General features: G+C 38.4%; 2 protein-coding genes across 3 annotated transcripts in view; one reads left to right on the top strand and one right to left on the bottom strand.

The window, feature by feature from the left end:
- LOC100642436 (glutamate receptor ionotropic, kainate 2) overlaps positions 1-10056 on the bottom strand; it is a 282902-nt gene extending 272846 nt beyond the window's left edge. For both annotated transcript variants that reach the window (XM_048408633.1, XM_048408628.1), the window contains exon 1: positions 9593-10056. The gene's annotated coding sequence lies outside the window, so the exon portion shown is untranslated. The remainder of the gene's footprint in view (positions 1-9592) is intronic.
- Positions 1-19573, top strand: part of LOC100649795 (glutamate receptor ionotropic, kainate 2) — a 151999-nt gene that overhangs the window by 16447 nt on the left and 115979 nt on the right. Inside the window, exon 2 of the mRNA XM_003393272.4 lies at positions 16781-16890. The gene's annotated coding sequence lies outside the window, so the exon portion shown is untranslated. The remainder of the gene's footprint in view (positions 1-16780; positions 16891-19573) is intronic.

The raw sequence follows: 19573 nt of genomic DNA, 5'->3' as shown, positions 1-19573 counted from the left end.
TTTCAAGTTTGTCCACTTAAAATTGAATATTTCAATTCGAATAAAATCCTCGCGATATGAGAATGAATTTTCATTAGGGGATCTTTTTAAATCCCGTAGAGTTTAAATAGAAAAGAGGCGTTGCGGGAATATGATTAATGAATAGAAGCGAGCTGTATTTTTTGAAATTTTGAAAAATGAAATCTCACACCTATATTTGCTTCATAACTTTGGTGAAGTTTTAGTTATAAAAACTTATGAAGATACGTTTCGTATTTGCGTTAGCGGTAGTATGTATGCAAAAAGATTATATCGTCATTAAATTTTAAACAAATTATCTATTACAAAAAATTTCTCGTAAAAAATTATGTTGAAGTGAAATTCCAGTATTCGATACTCTTGCGTACACCGTTAATTAATTTGATAAATATAAAAAATTTGATACTGCTTTCAAAAGTGAAATTATAGAGTTATCCGCTTTGATTTAATATATAAATGAGTATGTGTAACATATATTTGCATATATAAAACCGAATCAATATTACAATATCGGATGTATTTTGATATCGGGAACAATTTTTCCATCAAGTACCTACACATATGACAAACTCTTATCCATGTTAAACCACTAACATAAACCACCAAAATCACTAACAACTCAACAAATTCAAAGTGATGGATCTCTTTCGAAAAATACCGATAATTTTTAACAGGAGAAATGGATAATAAAAAAATCCTCTTTATCAATTTTTAAATAAAAAACAGAGTATAACATGCATGAAATGTTTCCATAAAGAAATATCAGTAAATAATTAACAATTATTTTGGAAAGAAATTCTTTCTGCACTGAAACGGAATAAATTTTGAATTTTATAAATATACTGTATATTTTCATTCCTTTTTATTGACAAACGCAGACTAAATTAAGGATAATACGAAACGTATACACATATAATATACACATATAATCTAGCATATGAAATTTGTGAAACACAGGAATCAATAAAATCTATACCGAAACGGACTCATTTAAACGCTGACGCTCAAATCATTACTTTAATAACGTTGAAACAATGATGCATTTACTGGTGATAAAAGTTCTTCGATCATTGAAACACAAATGCTCGTTAGAAATATTGAACTGTAGCAAACTTATCGATAATAATGATCGAAGATATATGTATTTGGTATTCGTAAATGTCTTATCGTGTGAAATTCAAACGACCGATTGTTAAATACGGCTGGCATCAAAATTTCGTCAAATTTCAATAATCGGCCGCTAATTTGTCATCGATATCAATGCTTCTAGTTACTCGATTAATTATCATTGATTGTACATATAAATTACATAGGACAGGATTTAATAATTATGTACCTACGTGTACAAATCATCAACTAGCTCTTCGAGGATTAGTATATCAATAATTATAACATTGAGGAGTAAAACAATTGTAAAATCTTGTTTAAATTCTGTATTAATCAAAAGTGTAAAGGTTCGTTCAATTCCAACATGCTTTTAATTAAATGTAAAAGAAACATTTTGTCGTATGGAATTAAATTATACGTTCTCTGTTTATTTCGACGTCTGAAATACGATTTTTCGTTTCCTGTAAAAACATGCTTTACCCGGTTTTGATATACGGTATTTCAAAGGAAAGTGATACATTCTCACAATTTTTCTAAAGCTTTTGATGGATTACATTGCGATAAATATTTAGCAAGAAAACGCTGTATCGTTGACAAAAATATGATAACGAACGTGGCGTATTCGGTGGATTGGCTTATGAAAAATTTGGTCGCCGCGACGGCGGGAAGGTATTGATGACAGTGAATGACAAATTGAAATTGTAGCCTGAAGGTTCGCGGTTTCGAGATACCGACGTTTATTCTCTCCCGGTAGGTTGCTTACGTATTCCATATCCATCCACTTTGAATATATGTACTTTTTAATGTATCCAAACCGCGTTTCTGCGAACACATTTTTTCATGTTAAACGTGGCAACATTTTTAACGAAATATTAAGCGCATTACAATTCTCGACGTCGTTCGCGATACGGCGACTCATTTGTGCATTTCTCTACCATTATTTCGAAACAAGCAGCTTGATGACGCTGATCAACGGAAGTTTCAACGGGTCGAATAAAAATATCAGAGAACATGAAACGGTTTGTGACGTGGAAAAATCACGTTCCACAGAACTATTTTACAATCAAGCAATACGAGAAACGGCACACGGCTACCTGAAACTTTGCCTTTCTGCACAATCATGCGATTGCTTTGTTAAAAAAAAAAAAGAGAGAGAGAGAGACCGCTCTCCGATCCGACGAAAACATTTGAAACGAACAATCAAAATAAATTCAGGTTAAAAAACGGAAGGAAAAGAAGGAAAAAGAGGAAAATAAAGGACAGTCGGGGTGCGAGTAATCGTTTAATCGTTTCGCCTCCGCTCAATTAAAAGGATTGCCTGATTTATTTCATGCCCTCGGTGCTTCGAATTCAGAAAAATAGTGTTCAAAGGCTGCATGGGATGACTTGGGTCTTAATTAGCAGACGTGCGCCGCGTGCACCGGTCAGACAGAGTTTACGGGTCTTTATCCAGTTTATACATTCAAACGAACCCATTTGTTTCCTACTGATTATTTTCGAGACGATATACGAAGCACAGTCAACAACGCTTTTATGGGTGAGCGACGCGACGCGTTGATTACCTACCAGTTTATATCACTGCCGCTCACACTTGGTCCGGACGCGTTCCATACGCGTTCCACCGACATTTTCCGTTGATATTGACTACCAGCGTCAGTTTTACCATCTAACGATACTAATTTCCCAATGGAAATGTAACCCAGACCGGCTGTCGCGTAATTATAGATGGAACAGTAAAAGTACGCGAGCGTGCAATCGTTTCGGCTGGATCGCAGGATTATTCGCGCCCTCGTACAAGCGGATACTTGAAAAATCGTTAGCGACGCGTTTTAATGGCAATTTCGACGAACTCCATCGACGTATAAATGAAAAGGGAATGAATGGGGAAACATGAACCTGTGGGCCCAGTTAAATTCATGTTCCATCGCAATCGACCATTGCTGATGTCTCTCCGCATCGATTAATCCGCGTTAGCAACGTCTTCTCCACGCCGTGACCGAAATCTTTCAAGTTTCTTCAACCAATCATCTACATCGCCGTGTGGAAATGCTTTGGCTAACTAAGAAAAATGACAGCGGTGGGAAAACTTGGCGTACACTGCGTGTCATGACTATGTAAAACTATAACAAAATTGTCAATTCTTATATGAATATGGCAGTGACTCGCGGAAGCAAGCGAACACTTACTGTAAAAAGTTTGTATGCGTCATATTAACATTTCCTCGCAGTAACAAAGAGGAAATTATATACCACGTTTTAACGAATTTTCTTATTGCTTCCGCTGCGCGCCATAACTCTGCAACCCGCTGAAGCCGGATCCTATTATTATTATCAAATAATTGCAAATTGCGGCTTCCACAAATTCCATAAAAAAGAAATAAACAGCGCTGAAAGACACCTTCTTTTAGTTAAAGTCAACCACTTCCCGGTCCAGAATTTCCTTATGTGTATATCCTACTTGCGTCTTTCAGGATTAGGTTTGGATTTTTCACATTCGCAAGCCGAAAAATCTGAATCTAACATAGGAAAATGCATTTACAAGCCGAAAAATCTAAACATTGCCCATAATAACACGTTTGGAGTGATTTGGTTTAGATTTTTCCGTTCCCAAGTGCGTGTTGAAGTCCAAAAAATCGAAATATAATCCAGACCCAAAAACTATCAAAGGTATTCAAATATTAATTCCTAATAATCTTCTTTTTTTAATTTTGTCAATCAGTTATTATCAAAAAGAATCATCTTTAGTCGACTATATTATATTATCAATATTATCTTTTATCTATGGAGTGATATTAATATAAATAAATAAGAATATCGACAAAAATATACTTATTCGGTTTTCTTCGTTTGATCTTCATACTAAAGTTTTTTAGTGGTTTAATAATTATGAGACGCGTAGTATACAGAATCCTCATTTTCTCCTCTTTATCCAATGATAAAAGTAATTAACCAGATTTTCATTAAATTTCACTGAAATTATTTTCCTATAGTAACTTTCCTTTTTGTAGAACTAGTACGCATAATAGTAGTACGCATAGTATAAAATACGTTTTTACACTATGTGTTCTACTGTCTTTATGCTATTGTCTTCCGTGAATATCCAAACATACGACAGCTATCTTTGCTTTGTCGCGCAACTAGTTATGCAATGCAATCCTCCCGAAACTTGAAGCTGCATTTAGCAGACAACGGACGAACGCGGCGCATACAACCATTCTGTCAGAGTTTCTAGAAATAGGCAAAGTCACCGAGCGAGAATAGTTTCGCATTTTTTCGTTCCAGTTACGTACCGCGCAATTCCTGCGGTCCCATAAATCTCTTGTTCCATGTCGACTATACAGCACTCGGTGTAATCGTCCATTTCGTACTAGACTCTCGTCGAATACGATGGTTCCTCTATTCGTTCTCTCGTGAAAGTATATCGAGTATAGCGTGCAGCTTTTCGTTTCTTTTCCTCGAGTTTCATTCGACTCCCCGCAAAATATATGATCGGACTTTTTTCTTAGCATCAGGAAACTAGTCACCGTATACCGGTGATAAAGCTGTTTACACGTCCTAGTATATCTCATCATTTCGCTCATTCCATTTACCCACTAACAGCACACACTATTAATTTAGTCATATTTACCTACTTATTCACCTCCTGAATCCTTAAATGGCGGTTTTGAATGCTTCTGGCTAAATTGGATGAATAAACTGTCGATTTTTATACATTTATGAGAAATTTGAAGACGCAAACATATACAGAGTACATGTAATATTCAAAGGTATAAAAAGTATTCAAACTATAGTTCTCTGTATAATGTTTAATAGACAAAACAAATTTCTATCTAGTTTTCATCTGTTTAATTATACATGTAAATAAATGATGTTATCATAGGAATTTTAAGAAATATAAGTACAACTACTTGAATTTCTTTCTCATTGTTCTTCTTTTTTAGACCACTAGACTACCATCATTTCTTTTTAAATTAAAAATTATTTGAATAGAATACTAATAGAACACTGAGGATCTTTTAGAATGTTTCGTGTAATGCTTAAATTATGATTTGATCGTTGAGTTGATCGAAGTCGTGAAATATCTATGAAATCGACGCAAAGTGATTTAAGAAGCTTACGATAAACCGGAGACAATCCTTGAACGTTTCGTCAAAAATTTAATCTGCTTGCCTGCCGAGGGTCTAGAACGCCAGGACTACATTAATTAGACCCACAATTACGGTAATGGGAGAGTTCGTGCATTGCAATTATCGTAGCGCCGCGAAAGCAGTTAATTAAGAGAAATTCAATTAAGCTCTTTCGGCGTGCGCCACGCTCTACGATAGTAAAGGGCAGGTAAAGTCGGCCTGCACGCACCAGACCGATTTCGTAATCGATAAAATTCATTTTGTTTTCCCTTTTCACGATAATATTAATTTTTGATCATTTCCTTATTTCCCTCGAATACTGAAGAACCGACAACGGTTCGTTATTAAGAACTCTAATTTATCGTTCTTTTCAAGAGTTCTTCTCGAAATACTTTTCCAGTAATTCTAGAGATCCTCCATAGCTTAACGTAATTGAAACTGTCTACCTTGCGGAGCACGTAACAACGCATTACAAGATAATTTCTAAAAATGAGAAAGCGAGTTGAAGGATCGTGTAAATCGCTGGAATTTGTACGGAAAATCAATATGATACACAGGATTATGGCGATCGACCGCTACTTTAACTGCTTATTTCTCAAATGAACGTTCCATTATCAAAGGATTTAGTCCTAAGATGTCTCGACCAGCGCATGAACATGTACCAACGAATTTATTTTTGAAATAGCAGCACTTCGTTGCTCTAGAACCATTTAAAATCAGTGAATTCATTATCGATTAGATGTAACAAACGATGCATCGAAATATCCTTTGTACATAATACATTTCTTATAAGTATAAGGTAATTCATACAACTAGGATAAGAGGTATTTCCTTTTTAATTGCAATTCGAATAAAATATTAGAAGAAAAAGATAATTCCCTGTAATTTTATTATATAATAATATTCTTTTCAGAGGAATATCATTCTCATTTATTCTTTAGTTATTCACAAAAATTTAAAATTATACAAACATTAATAGTAGGATATTAAATAGTAGGGTATTTTTCATGTGTTTCGTACAATATTTTTATGACTCGGCCTATGTAAAGGAAAATATTGAATTGTATTTAAAAAATATTACGCAATTCCATAATGCATACACGCTATTATTCGCACAAAAGAAATACATCCTCCGCTATCATGTTTTTGTATCATGAAGGAACAGATCCCAATTGCACGGATCACTCTGTATATCCATCATCGACGATAGGAATCGGTATGACATCGGTGGAAAAACAAGCGCGATGCCTCCCGGTGGAAAAACAAGCCTCCAAATTGAGCCGCGACAAGCAACTGTAGAATGATGCTATTCGCTCGACGCTTTTGCTACAAAAACAATTTCCGTGGCCGCGTATCAACGAGACAGGAGCGGTGGAAACGTCAGCACGGTCAGAAATTGCCAGAAAAGGCCGATGAAATCGAGGAGAGCCACAAATGGCTTGTTAATATCACGACTGACGCGAAATAAACAGCGTAGTAGTGAGATGGGGTGTCCCTTTCGCAGTCACGCCATTCACGGGGGTGGCGCAAGCGATGGGGAATTTTGGAATTAAATACCTCGCTGGAATACTAATTTTGCCGACGTACACTTGTAATTTCCGGGGTGTGGACCGAATATTCCTTTTTTGACGATACACATAGCCGTTTACTTATCATTCCATGCGTGTCAGAACCGTCAATGAAACCTTTTTCCTCGATAAACGGCAGCGAAACGCGGCAATTTCCATTCCAGCCTCGAAATTACTCCGATTATCGAGGTCAGGAAGGTATGAACTCTCGCCCTGAAACGAGACCGGGCGAAACTATCGAGCACAATAGCGCGTGAAATTCATTAAAGCTCGGCCAGGACCGCGTTTGATTCGCACTCCTCTGTGCCATCGAAATCGTTGCGGTTTCCTTCGCGTGGACGGCGGCGAGATTGAAAGTTGAACATCGCTTGTTCCGACCGATACTCTCTTCAATTTGTACAGGAATCACAGATCCTCCAAACAATGACTTATCGTTCACTCGACAAAAAGGTTTCTCATAGTTGATGTTGAAGAACAATACATTTTCTTGTATCTCTTTTCGACACCATGATCATGCGCATAATTTATGGCACGATTCCGTTTAGTCGACCAGCATTTTTTTGATTTTTAGTTAAATACCACATGTATGTTTGTAATTGAATAATATCAACTTCGGTTTACTGATATCCGTGTATCCGTGATATCGAATGATTAATCTGATTGGCCAGTAAATGCGCCAGCTGCGATGATAAGCCCATTGAAATCCAGGTAAATTATGTATTGAAATTGTGAGTTGATGGCTTTAAACTGTCGTTCAGATAGGAGCCGACAGGTGCGGCTAATCGACCGACACTCTTTAGGTATTAAGCAAAACTGAAAGTAGAAAGTGACGTTCGATAAAGTAAAAATGGATCGTTGATACTTCCAAGTAATTTCTTACTTCGTTCGCACATTATCGACAGCAGAGTTCGAGTAATTATAGCCAGCTTGTATAGACGAGACATTTTCGTATTAAATTACGAAATTTCTTATAATATAGCCACTAACAAGGTGTATATATCAAATTATTCCTTCGATCCACGTTACGTATATTATCGCCCGCAAAACGACTGCCAAATTATTTCGTCGAACGTTAAAACATTAATCTTGGAAATAAACGCACGAAATTTTGGTTCATAAACCCGTCGATTGATACTTGTTGATTGGAAAATACAATCGTGACAAATACATCCGACGAACGAACATTAATCGATCTCCAAATACAATCGCCGTTCGTCCAGCTAAATTTTCGGTGAACAACGGCGATGCAGATTCACCGAGTAAAAGAGGAACAATTAGAAGGACCGTAAAGAAGTAAGGATTTCTTCATTCGGGACACGTAGGCACGGAAGTTCAGCTGTAAAGAACAGCTTGAGAGTGTATTTCCTACGACGTAACTTCGTCACCGATCTAGAAAATCCTGTCGAGACTCACGAAGTTAGTCTGAAAGTAGTTGGTAAAGCGTACAAACGGATTTGCAAAGCGAATTTATATGCGGAAATGAATATGTACGAATGAGCGGAGTATTGGCGGCTCGAAAATTCTGCAAAAGTTACGAATAGGGCGTTAAAACAGCAGTTGTTTTAGTTCCAATTTACGTTCAATAATTGCATCCTGTTAATATTCATTGAAATGCATAACGGTCCTGTAAAACCATAAGTCCAGCATTGGTGACTGGCCTGTGTATATATGTGTCGGCTTATACGCGGGAAGAAAGTAGAAATTTTTTATCCCACTTCCATCTAAAGCCGCGCTTTTTACCGGCCAACTGGAATCGTTCGTTGAGAATGCATAATATCCTGATAATGGATATCCTGATTCTTCCTACTTGCGTTTAGTTTTTGCAAAGCCTAATGGATTTCAACCATCCATTTGGATACTCCATGTGATTTATTCATAGCGATATATCGAGAAAATAACAGAATGACAATTTTTAGTTCAAGGATGTCTCGTTGAATGGATAGGGTTTCTTTCAGGGACAATTAAAAGTGTTCAAATATATCGTATATCGCGTAGACAGCTAGAATTGTCAGACGACGTCAGATCAGTGTATCAACGTTCGATTAGTAGGATCGTACACCATCCATCATATTCCCCGCGTTGGATTTACTCAGTGGGATATAAATGTTTGCCCCTGACAGCTTTCTTCGGTACACACAGAACACGGGAAGCTTTTAGTAAAATACGTCGGAAGATTGTGTCAACTTTGATGTTTTCGTTCGACTTTTCGAACGGATAACGAAACAAAAAAAGAAGCACACGATAAGAAACTCGTAGACTGGCGTATTTTGACTCGCGCTATTTCGTACCACTCTCTATTAGAATCTTTTCATTTGCAAAACAAATATTTTACAATGTTCAGAACAATCGCGGTGGAACGAAACACCTGAAAGCAGATACCGCGACAGCACGGAAACTTGGAACACGAACTTCCGCCGCATCGGTTTCGCGAAAATCAAGGTAAGCCATTCTATGTGGGACAGAAAGCAATTGAGAAATACTGAATCAGCCGGTGAATTCTATAGATTCGCAACTGCGATGCACGCGAGAAAGAAAACCTCTTATCCGTCAATACGTTACTGCGACGATTGTTCTTCAGTTCGCGAGCCCTTCGTGTAGATATTTTTTGCAACGATGACGTTGAAACAATAAAAGAAGAAACATCATTTTTCCTTTATCGAAAAAAGACTAAAACCTAAAAAAAAAGTAGACGTCGTAACACAGAGAAACAGATAATTTATGACAAAGTAATCACGTTGCAACGAAAGTATCTTATTATAATGAAGTCCTGTACCTTTATGAATCACGTTGACCAGGAACCACTGACGTGTATGAACCTCAAAGATTCCGCAACTCACGCGGACCACGGTGATTCTTTCGTCGAACAATTAGGTATGAGAGAAGGAATAAGTTCGAACAAAATCACCCTTGTCGAGAAAACGACAACTTTCTTTCACACGATTATCCACCAGCGCGAGATTGTTTCCGGATCGTATTAGTTCTACGCAAGCTATCCATTTGATCGGCTCCGATTAGGTGGAATAGAAAACGGAAACGAGAACGATACGACACGACACGACACGATACGATACGAGGTTACGATATCTAGTTGCTGACGGACAGCATGAAACGCGACGACCTCGCTGACGGTACTATGCCAAACGAGAGCGGAAGGCAAACTGGACCGAGCGGCGGAGTCTGCCTTTGGCAGCTGCGTGTTCGGTCTGGTGCCGCTTTCGCCGGCAACGAGGACGGCCACGACTACGACGCCGACGCCGACGCCGACGCCGCTCGTAGCAACGATGGCGCGACGTAGAAACCGCCGGCTAAAGCGCCCTCATCTCGCCCGATCCTGCACCAATATTCCCTCCCAACCTGTTCTCCTATATTCCTCTAGTTCACCTCTCTCGTTTTCCCTCTCCTCCCTTGATCGTTCTTTCCCACTTTCAGCTCTCTTCCAGCATCGTTCCCGTTCTCCCTATATCGTTCTCTGTCCAATCTATCGCGTTGATCCCACGCTTCTCCTCTCTCCCTCTCGTGTAGTATCTGGCTCTCCCCACTACTCTATCGATCCTACAGGAAAGGCCCTGTGCCGCGTTCCATTTGCCTCGGCCGAGCGGAGGTTACGAATCGCTCTCGTAGCCGCTCGACTATCTGTTGGTGAAAAGAGTCGACCTGTCAGTATCCGATGCCCGCTTCAATGGCTTCTCATTCCCCAGTGACCAACGAGATGTTTCCCGTGGATCGGTGGCTGAATTTTAATCGTTGCACGATTCAGCTCCCTCTCTTTCGCGACAAGACCACAAGACTTCTTTATAGGTGATGATGAAGAACTGCCTTATGTAGATTTCGTTCTATCGGGACGATTTTATATGAAGAAAAGAGGAAGACGATGATTTGGAATGATGGAACGGTCAAACGATCGAAGTATTCACCAGGGAAGGAGTCCCGCGAAGAACAACAATTCCACCACCAAAGGGACACTCGGGGGTTTCTTTAAGGCCGTTCCACGAGTACGTGACGGTCAAAGATCGCGGGGGATCCTGATCTTCGCTTGAAAATGTATTGAAATAAGACGACGAGAGTGCAGAGCGCAGCTATTTCTTAGGAGATTGTCATCAATGGAAGAGGAAAGGATAGGATTACATTAATTCCGAGGATGATCCAGTTTCAGCAGTTCTCAGCTCCCCATTGGCCACGGAACTACTCCATTGGATCGACATCTGAATCTTAATCGAAGTTTGCCTCGAAACGCATCTCCGTGACAACTCGCCGAGTCGTTTTCTTCCGCGAGCGTCTCTGGAATATTGTCTCTCGAGTAGAAGGTGTCGAAAGTTCGTTGAAGAAGTGGTACAAACGACCCAAGAATCCGGAAGTAAACTTTGATCATCCTCGATACACGTATTTGCTTTTACGTTGGTGTACAAACGCGGCGGGGATACGCGCTTTTCATTTTAAACCTCGCAAACGCCAGGACCAGAAAGAGGGAAGCAAAGAAGAAAACGTGGCTGAAAATGACTGGAGCGGGGGTTAGCTTCCCGACAAACTATCGCGAGGAATTAGGAGGAATTAAACGAAAAGTTATCTTTAATGGAACACGAGCTCGTTTTACAACGTTCTTCTTCTGATAATGCTATTATCGTGGATCGTTCTGGTTACACTGCCGAAGATTACGAGCTCGTAACGCAATTAGAGGGCGATATTTTTTTTCCAGCCGGTGAAGCATTTCGTTTCACCGTGATGCCTCTACTAGGGTGGATGAAAGCGTTTCAAGCAGAAATTCGAGTGCGCCGAATGAATCTGTTCTTTCGAGTGCCGACGCTTCGTCAACGAGCGAAAATAGACGAAAGATTTGAAGCATTCTACTTCCTGGCACGGAAATGAGAAAAATAATCCGCGCGGGTGAACAGAGCTTACGAATTGCTCTGGCGTCGTTGCACAAAGTCGAAAGGAGTAGTCCAGGCCGAAACGCAATGCACTTTACGCTCTCCTATTCTCGCTAGTGCTACGCATCATTGTACGATGGGAAAGGAAAGGTTATTTCCGTGTTTGTAACGTTGTCTTACGATAGACGTGGTTATTGTCGGCATTAATCTTTCGAGAAATAAGAGAAATGATTAACTATTGAGTTTGGTATGTGGAATGAAGAAGTTAGGAAGAGGCAACAATCGTAATAAAGCATTTTGTTAATCATTTAGATGTTTACTGTTCTTTGAATCATACGAGATACACGATAGTTGAATCATCCACGTATTTTTGTTTTTTGCGTCGCATGTGATGCATGGGATTTATCGCGTTATATCTAAAGCTGACTAAAATTCAAGCCAACAAATATAATGCAAACATGGTAATACATAGAATAGACAATAGGGGGAGATAGATAGTTTGATCGACAGGTATATCATTTTGTAAGAAATACGAGCGAACGTTAATTAGAACTACACATAAGTGTAAAGAATACTCTGAAAAAAAAAAACAGATAAAATTCGAGATGTCACAACGTGAATATATAAAAGTAGAAATGAATGAACCAAGAGACTGATTCGTTAAACAGGAAAATCCTTTAAAGGGATAAAATCGTCGTGAACTCTTGGAACAGGTAGCTGTCTTAAAATAAATCTTCGCAAAAATTGCGACGAAGTCAGTATAGAATTGTTCAAAGCTTCTGGAGATCGCGCATCGTAAAGTAAAAGGGGAAAGAACGATTGGAAGGGAAAAGATCCTCGGGCAAAGTCGAGGATCTGTTTCCTCTGAAAAAGAATCGGATGCTTCGGTAGGCAACGACCAATGAAATTCAGCTGCTTCGTGAAATTTGGGGGAAAAGATCGGACGAAAGCGTCGAAGAAAATCGAGAAACTTTAGCAACGTTGGCGACGCGATGTTTAGAAAGTTCTATAGTTTTATTTTTCAGAAACAATTCGTTTCTTTTGTAAATCTAAAAAAATGTCAAGAAATATCTTTATTTTTAGCTCTCTACCGTTACGAAAACTGTTTACAATAAGCTTGTTTAACGCTGAAATAGGACTTCCTCTTGCTCTGTCTACACGTACAAAACATTCAGAATGTGTTACGTCATGTACAACCCATTAATCAACGCGAATGCACGCTCTAATTATTGCCCTTATATTAACCAGCTTCTTCTATCAATCGCTTTTTCCGAAGCCTGGTGACGTACGAGAAAAACCCATAGCTCGAACAACAAAAGGTGAATAATCGCCGAAGGGAAAAAGGACATCATATTGAGACCACTCAACCATTGTTCTCGAAACAAGCCAGAATTCATCACGCGTACTTATCTTCCTATCAGTCTGTATTCCGATCGCAAAAAAGTGACAGTCAAGAGGAAGATTACATTTTACAGCCATTCTTATCGATAATAGTCTGATCGATATACTATATTAAATCAAAACGAAAAAAATACATTGCCAAAACAATCACAGGATCGTTTTCCGCGTTACTGTAATTTTTATATTGAATATTATGTTTTAATATTTTGTATTTGTTATATTTTTGATGCTTGTCTTAAAGACAATTTTCATTAGATTACCATGTATGTAATATCTTAATCTATCACCGTATATTTTATTAACGATTGTCTCAATTTTTATTTGTAGTATTAGCATTATGTGAATATCATATCAATCTGACTTCAATTGCATTAGGAATTTAGAAACGATATATTATTTAAGCACTCACGAAAATAAATAATAATTTCAAAATAGATATTTCACGTATCTTTTTATTTTTCGTCCAAATTTTGAAAATTTTCCACATTTTCTCCTTTTACGAACACGCATATATCGCTGAAGGTTGTTTATTCGGGAAATGATCCTCATGATCCGAAATTCGATTCCGTGGCATCCGCCATCTTCGAGGGCCTTGGTTTGGTGCCATGGATAAACCAAAAGTTGGGTGCACCAGATCCAGAAATTTCTGATGCTTCGCCCGCAATGTTTCCGGGCCAAACCGATTCGGTGGCGATTCAATTCTGCGGAAAGAAAGTTCGAATGGCACGGTCGCCGCATCGCTTGTGTCGTTGGTTAGATGGCATCGTAGAGAGAGACAGAGAGAGGGGGGAGAGAGATAGAACGAGAAAGACAGATGAGCAGGAAGAGAGGGTTGACGACAGGAGAACTCCGTGGAGGGGTCGAAGTTTCGCGAGAGTAGAAAGTTCAATGATCGTGGCTCGAGAACTACCGTAAGATCGTCAAGAGCTTGGGCCTATTCCCTACAATTTGATTCCGGAAGAGACACTTCTCTCCGTTGAGTACTCTGGTGTCGGGGTGATTGCACCGCAACGCCCCGAGAATCTGACGTCGATGCCTGGCGACTATTTAATGTTGAAAATTGATCGGATATGCCAGAAGCCGAATAGAGATCTCTGAAGGAGCAGATCGCTTCCTTCTTGCGCCCAGTCCGATAATATTCGGCCTCCAACTCAGGATATCGCGCGAAAAATCTACAGTAATTCGATTTCATCGTAGCCGGCGATTTTATTGTAAGATTTAATTAAATTTGCTCTAACTCTAACGATCTTGTGTCCTTGATGGATGCTGCTAACGATCGCTCGATCTTAATTAGAATCTTGGGCAAACGCGTTACGCTCTTCGTCTTTACACGATTTATCCATATCGCGTATATTTTATAGTAATTCCGACAAACTCAAACATTCGTTCGAATGCCTTCAGTACTTAACAGTAATTAATCTGTACGAGTAACCTGATAACATTTTACCCTTGATGGGATTTCATCATGCTCGAAAATTGAAAGAACGGGAAATGATGGAGGAAAGAGATAAACACAAAGGCGGAATTAATCAGGATCCTTATTCGAAGGGGAGCTTGAAAGTATTCCTTGATAGTTTCCAAAGTCACGATAAACAGCGATGTCGCCATGCGCGCGGAAAATTTCAGAGGAAAATTGTGTTGCGACAAAGTCCACGATCTGGTAACAGGCTGACCCGGAGGATACTCCAGTAACTCCTGTAGAGTTTCGGCGGATCGAAGAAGTTCGGAGGTCCTTTGGAAGTTGCCCCCAGTGCTGAGAATACGACCACTTGCTGCTCCACTCTGGCTTTTCTGGCTGAGAACTTTTGCTTTCCTGCCAACGGCATTACCTTATCTTCTATCCACTGTCCTCCATTTATCTCTCTTTCTTTGGTCGCTAACTCGCTGGACCCCAATCTTAATTAGACAATTAACACGCCGGAAACAGCAGACTCGTGCATGTTGTTCGAAAAAATTTGATAAGGAGACAAGATGAAAGATAATTAATCGCAATGGGTATAACTGATCGACAACTCAATTTTGGAAGCGATTTGTATTTATATATATAGTTTATCCCTTCCTTAAGAAATGAAACAGGACGATAGTATCGAGATCGGTGTTACGTTACGATAATGGTCAATTTCCTCCAACTTGCCCGCGGTGTTGTGTTTGATTAGAAAATTCCTGTAGTCGATTAACTAGCTCGTCTGTAGCAGCCTCATTAATAGTTAAAGCGATTGGACCTCAGGCGCAGACATCAAACGGAGCTTGAATTCTGCTTCCTTGTAACAGATTCGTTGAGCGGTTCGCGTACTTGCTGATGAACTTCGACCGAAATCCTTGATTTTGAAGTGCATGTATACATATATACATACACCTTAAATCAACTAGTCGAGCTAACTGTCTACCGCAGAGTATCTTTGATCTCGAAAAGGTGAACGTAAGATTTGATATCTTCGTCGACATATATATATATATAGAAACTGTAGATGAACAAAACAAAAAAAGAGAAAATCTTGAATTTGCAATAAAATTATAATTAATCTTCAAAGGAAGAAAATAACGTCGGATTTATTACAATTAGAATTTTTCGTTACAATAGTATTTCTGGTCCCAGCGTCGTTGATTTAATCACGAGCTACTCGTTTTCTCTTGCTATTTATGTTAAACTTCCAGCGATATTTTCAGAAAACGATATGCGTTAACGAACACGAAACACGATATTCTGGCATATTCTGGGATCTTCTAACGCATTTCATAAAAGTTTGATTAATATGTATTTCTTCTATTAATTAGAGATTTTACGTGTCTCAAATTTAAATTATTCAAGCTCTCTATTTCATTTGCTCTCTATTCTTCAATAGAAAAGAAATATAAGAATAGAAAATTTGAAAAAAAGGGAATAATAATTCGCGAGATCGTGAACAACACTCAAAAGAATATATCGTTAGAATGGGCGAGACTAGAATCTTCGTGAGTCATCGAGAAATCGATCGTTGGTTCATTACCACACGAGAAAGTCTCGCATCTTCAGCGGCCTTTCGTAATTTCACTGGAAACTTTTCGACGGTATCCGCACTAAATACATTTAGAGAAAGCTCAATCACGCTAATTGAGGACTTCTTTCTCTTCTTTGGATGTCCTACACTCTCAAAACTGGCCAGAGATCCTCTGCCTGTTAAGTGTCAAATTGTTAGCGTTGATTGGCGAGGATGAGACTCGGAAAAGCTGTCAAAGCGACAGGAGCGAGTGAAAATTAAAACTTCGTTAGAGAATGTCGATTAAGTACAGGATACCGGGGGGAGCTGACATTACGAAACAGAACAGAGTACCTTTATGTTAACGAGGGATAATTAAAGCTGCGATCGAATAAACGACCCGACATGATTAATCGTTCTAATTAAGACAATGATAAATCGATCTTAATGGCATTTTCTTAGCGTACGACCCTTCTCTTTTCGTGTTTATAGACGTTGTGCGTTTATTGTTAAAACCGCTACCCGATAAAAACGTCTCCTGATGCACAAAACGATGTTTAATATCGCAATAATCTATTTTTACATTTCGCGTTATCATCTTCTTAAATCCACTTTAATCGTGGATTTAGTATGAATTACTATCTTTTTTTATTTTCCTCATCTTTGCTAATATTCATACTTTTCTACAATAATCTCGTTTATCGTGGGAATTTCAACTTAACTCTACCATTCTTATAGGTTTCGAAAGTTGGAGAACTTCCGGGGCCATCGAAAGTTCCAAGGCTGAAAGAACTCGCAGACTTTCAAGGTTTCAAAGGGTGCTCGTCTCGTTTGAAATTTCTCATCGAGTAAGTACGAAATACTTATATGTACGGTGTTTTAAAAATATTTAATATCCTATAAACTTCACTGTCACGGTTTTCTAGTTCTACGTCAAATGAGATTTTAATACTAGCTTAGTCACAATTATGCAAGAAAATTTATTAATACTAATAATCCGTAACTTCTGACTTGTGCAATCTTATCAGTAATATTAGTTCAATTTCGTTGACAGGACCATAAATGTTCATAGTTTACCGATCGATTTTCACAAGTCAAATTTGATCTTATATATATAAGTATTTGAACGTGCAATTATATATATATATATATATATTCAAGCTCGCACGTTCGAATACTTTTTCTGCCTGATTAACTTTCCAAAAATAACGATACGAGGGAGAGATTAAGAAAGAAAAAGGAAATTGTTGTCGGATATCCCATAAATGTATCTCACTGATTTTTCCGAATTGAAACAAATGATTCTATAATTACGTTTCGTGTTCAACCTTCCAAGCGTGATGTAGCAACGGTTACCTTGGCCAGTGCAATATTGCACAAAGCCATTTCATCATATTTGGTATAAAATCTGAAACAATCCTTCAAAAACTTCATTTCATTCATAAAACAAAACAATATAATAATATATAATATTTAAATTGAACGTCGGAATAAACGGAATTTCAGGGAGGAAAATAGAACTTTACGAGTCCACTTTACACGCACATTGTGTTTAATAATCGTTTCGTGAAAAAAAGAATTATCTCTTACAATCGAACGAAACTTCCTATCGCAGGAGAATTGTGTGTGACGTAATCGACGTAATAGGATTTCTGAAACTATTTTGAAACTGTAAAATACGCGGTCCATGGAAAATCGGCTTTTACACGCGAATTAAACCGCAGATTCTATTAGGGCACGCAGAATTTTGCTGTGGATTTGTCGAAGTTCCTCCACCAGTCCGTTTTACTACCAAGCTGGCGCTCGCCCGGGAGCGACGTACAGATTTGCTTGCTTTAACTGCTCTTTCACTTCGGCGACGACTATCGAGAAAAAGCAAAACGTTTTAACAGTCTGAAGACACTTGACTTTCTGTCGATACGAGTCGTTTAACCGACGAAAAGTGGTTACAGTGAAATGTCAATTTTGCATAGCCGCCAAGTGTGTGCTTTGCGAAGTGATAAATCATGTATAAAAGTTACGAAAATTAAGGAGCACATTCAAGCAATGAAACGAACAACAGAGCTTAGTACAGTGGCTCACGAAAGTATTTGACCACTTGCAAAAACTTTTTAGTGCAACATACTGTACAAAATATGTGGCGGCACTCGACAAGCCAAATACCACCACTCGACACTAACTAGTGTCGGACGACGGCAGCGCAGAACCACCCCACAACCGAAGTTCACTATTTATTGTAAACAACAAACATATGTAATACTCAAGTACTGGCAACAGTAAACGAAAAAAAAAAAAAAAACGACGGCAGCGCAGTGGTTTGCGCCTTAGGTTACGAACGTTCGGAAACCGGGTTCGAATCGCGGCGACCGGAGTCCGATTTTTTTTCTACGTAACTAAATTAGGAGGAAAATACAACTACACGGCAACTACAACTATCACGGATATATATAGCCCCCCTCAAATATATATTATGAAATTTCATAAAAATTAATTTTCATAATTTGAACAGATATGAAGCCCCTGTCGTGAAATAGAGTTTGTTCGGAAAGGTTAGTGGGTAAATTACTTTATTATCCGTGTTAATTGGATCTAACAGAAACGTGGAATCGAACTTGTTGTTGCAGGTAGAAAATGAAGTAAGGTAATGGGAGGTCATTAGAAATGAGATGAATGTGTTTGAAACTCGTGAGAGATTGAGCGTCATTGTTCAAAGACATACAGATGCGAAAAAAGGTTATAGAAAGAAATATAATGAGTTTGTAGAACAAAATTTCAATTGATTGTGCTTTAATAAAAGTTATAAAATTCTGGTATTAGAAGAACCTAGGTAGAGCTGCGGAGTCTGAAACTGAAAATGCACCTTAAAACTACTGGCACCTACATTATCTCAGCAGTAGTTTTTTAAATTAACGTAGAACGATGATTTTTTGTTAAATCTAATCAATTGTATAAAAAATTACATTCAAGCCTAAAACTTTCAATTTTTTGATTTCATATTTTGTATATTATCGTGATCCGAGTCTGTTTCTGAATTGTAGCAAATCGCTCTTCATCTTCTATTTTGAGGCGACATTCTGAGGTTGAAGATTCTAGAAAATTATAAGAATACGGATCGGTATGTTAAAAACAGCATCTAATAATGGTATATTTATTTTAACGAAAAGCAACAATTGATATCTGACACTGGCGTATTAAAAACAAATTCTATATATTCTTTCTGTATATTGTTAACACTGTCATAAAATGTTGCGAAGACAAGAAAAGTGTGAGATAAGACAAATGAAAAAGATCATTTAGTTCAAACGATGAGCGAATGAGTAGTAGAGTGAGCCACTGTAATCCCACTATAACTTGAAATGTAAGATAACATCCATCCACTATATAAGGGCAGTCCGAGTACCGGCATATCCACAGCATCGTCTCAGCTCGAGAAGTGACTAGGCAAATCAGCACAGAGAAACACTGACATTCGAAATTTTTGACGAGACTTTCGGAAGATGGAGATCTTGCAACGTACGAACAATCTGTTCC

This window comes from Bombus terrestris, chromosome 1, assembly GCF_910591885.1.
Source record: "Bombus terrestris chromosome 1, iyBomTerr1.2, whole genome shotgun sequence".
NCBI lineage: Eukaryota > Metazoa > Arthropoda > Insecta > Hymenoptera > Apidae > Bombus > Bombus terrestris.
Note: the sequence above shows the minus strand (reverse complement) of the source record. Positions and strands in the feature narration are given on the sequence as shown.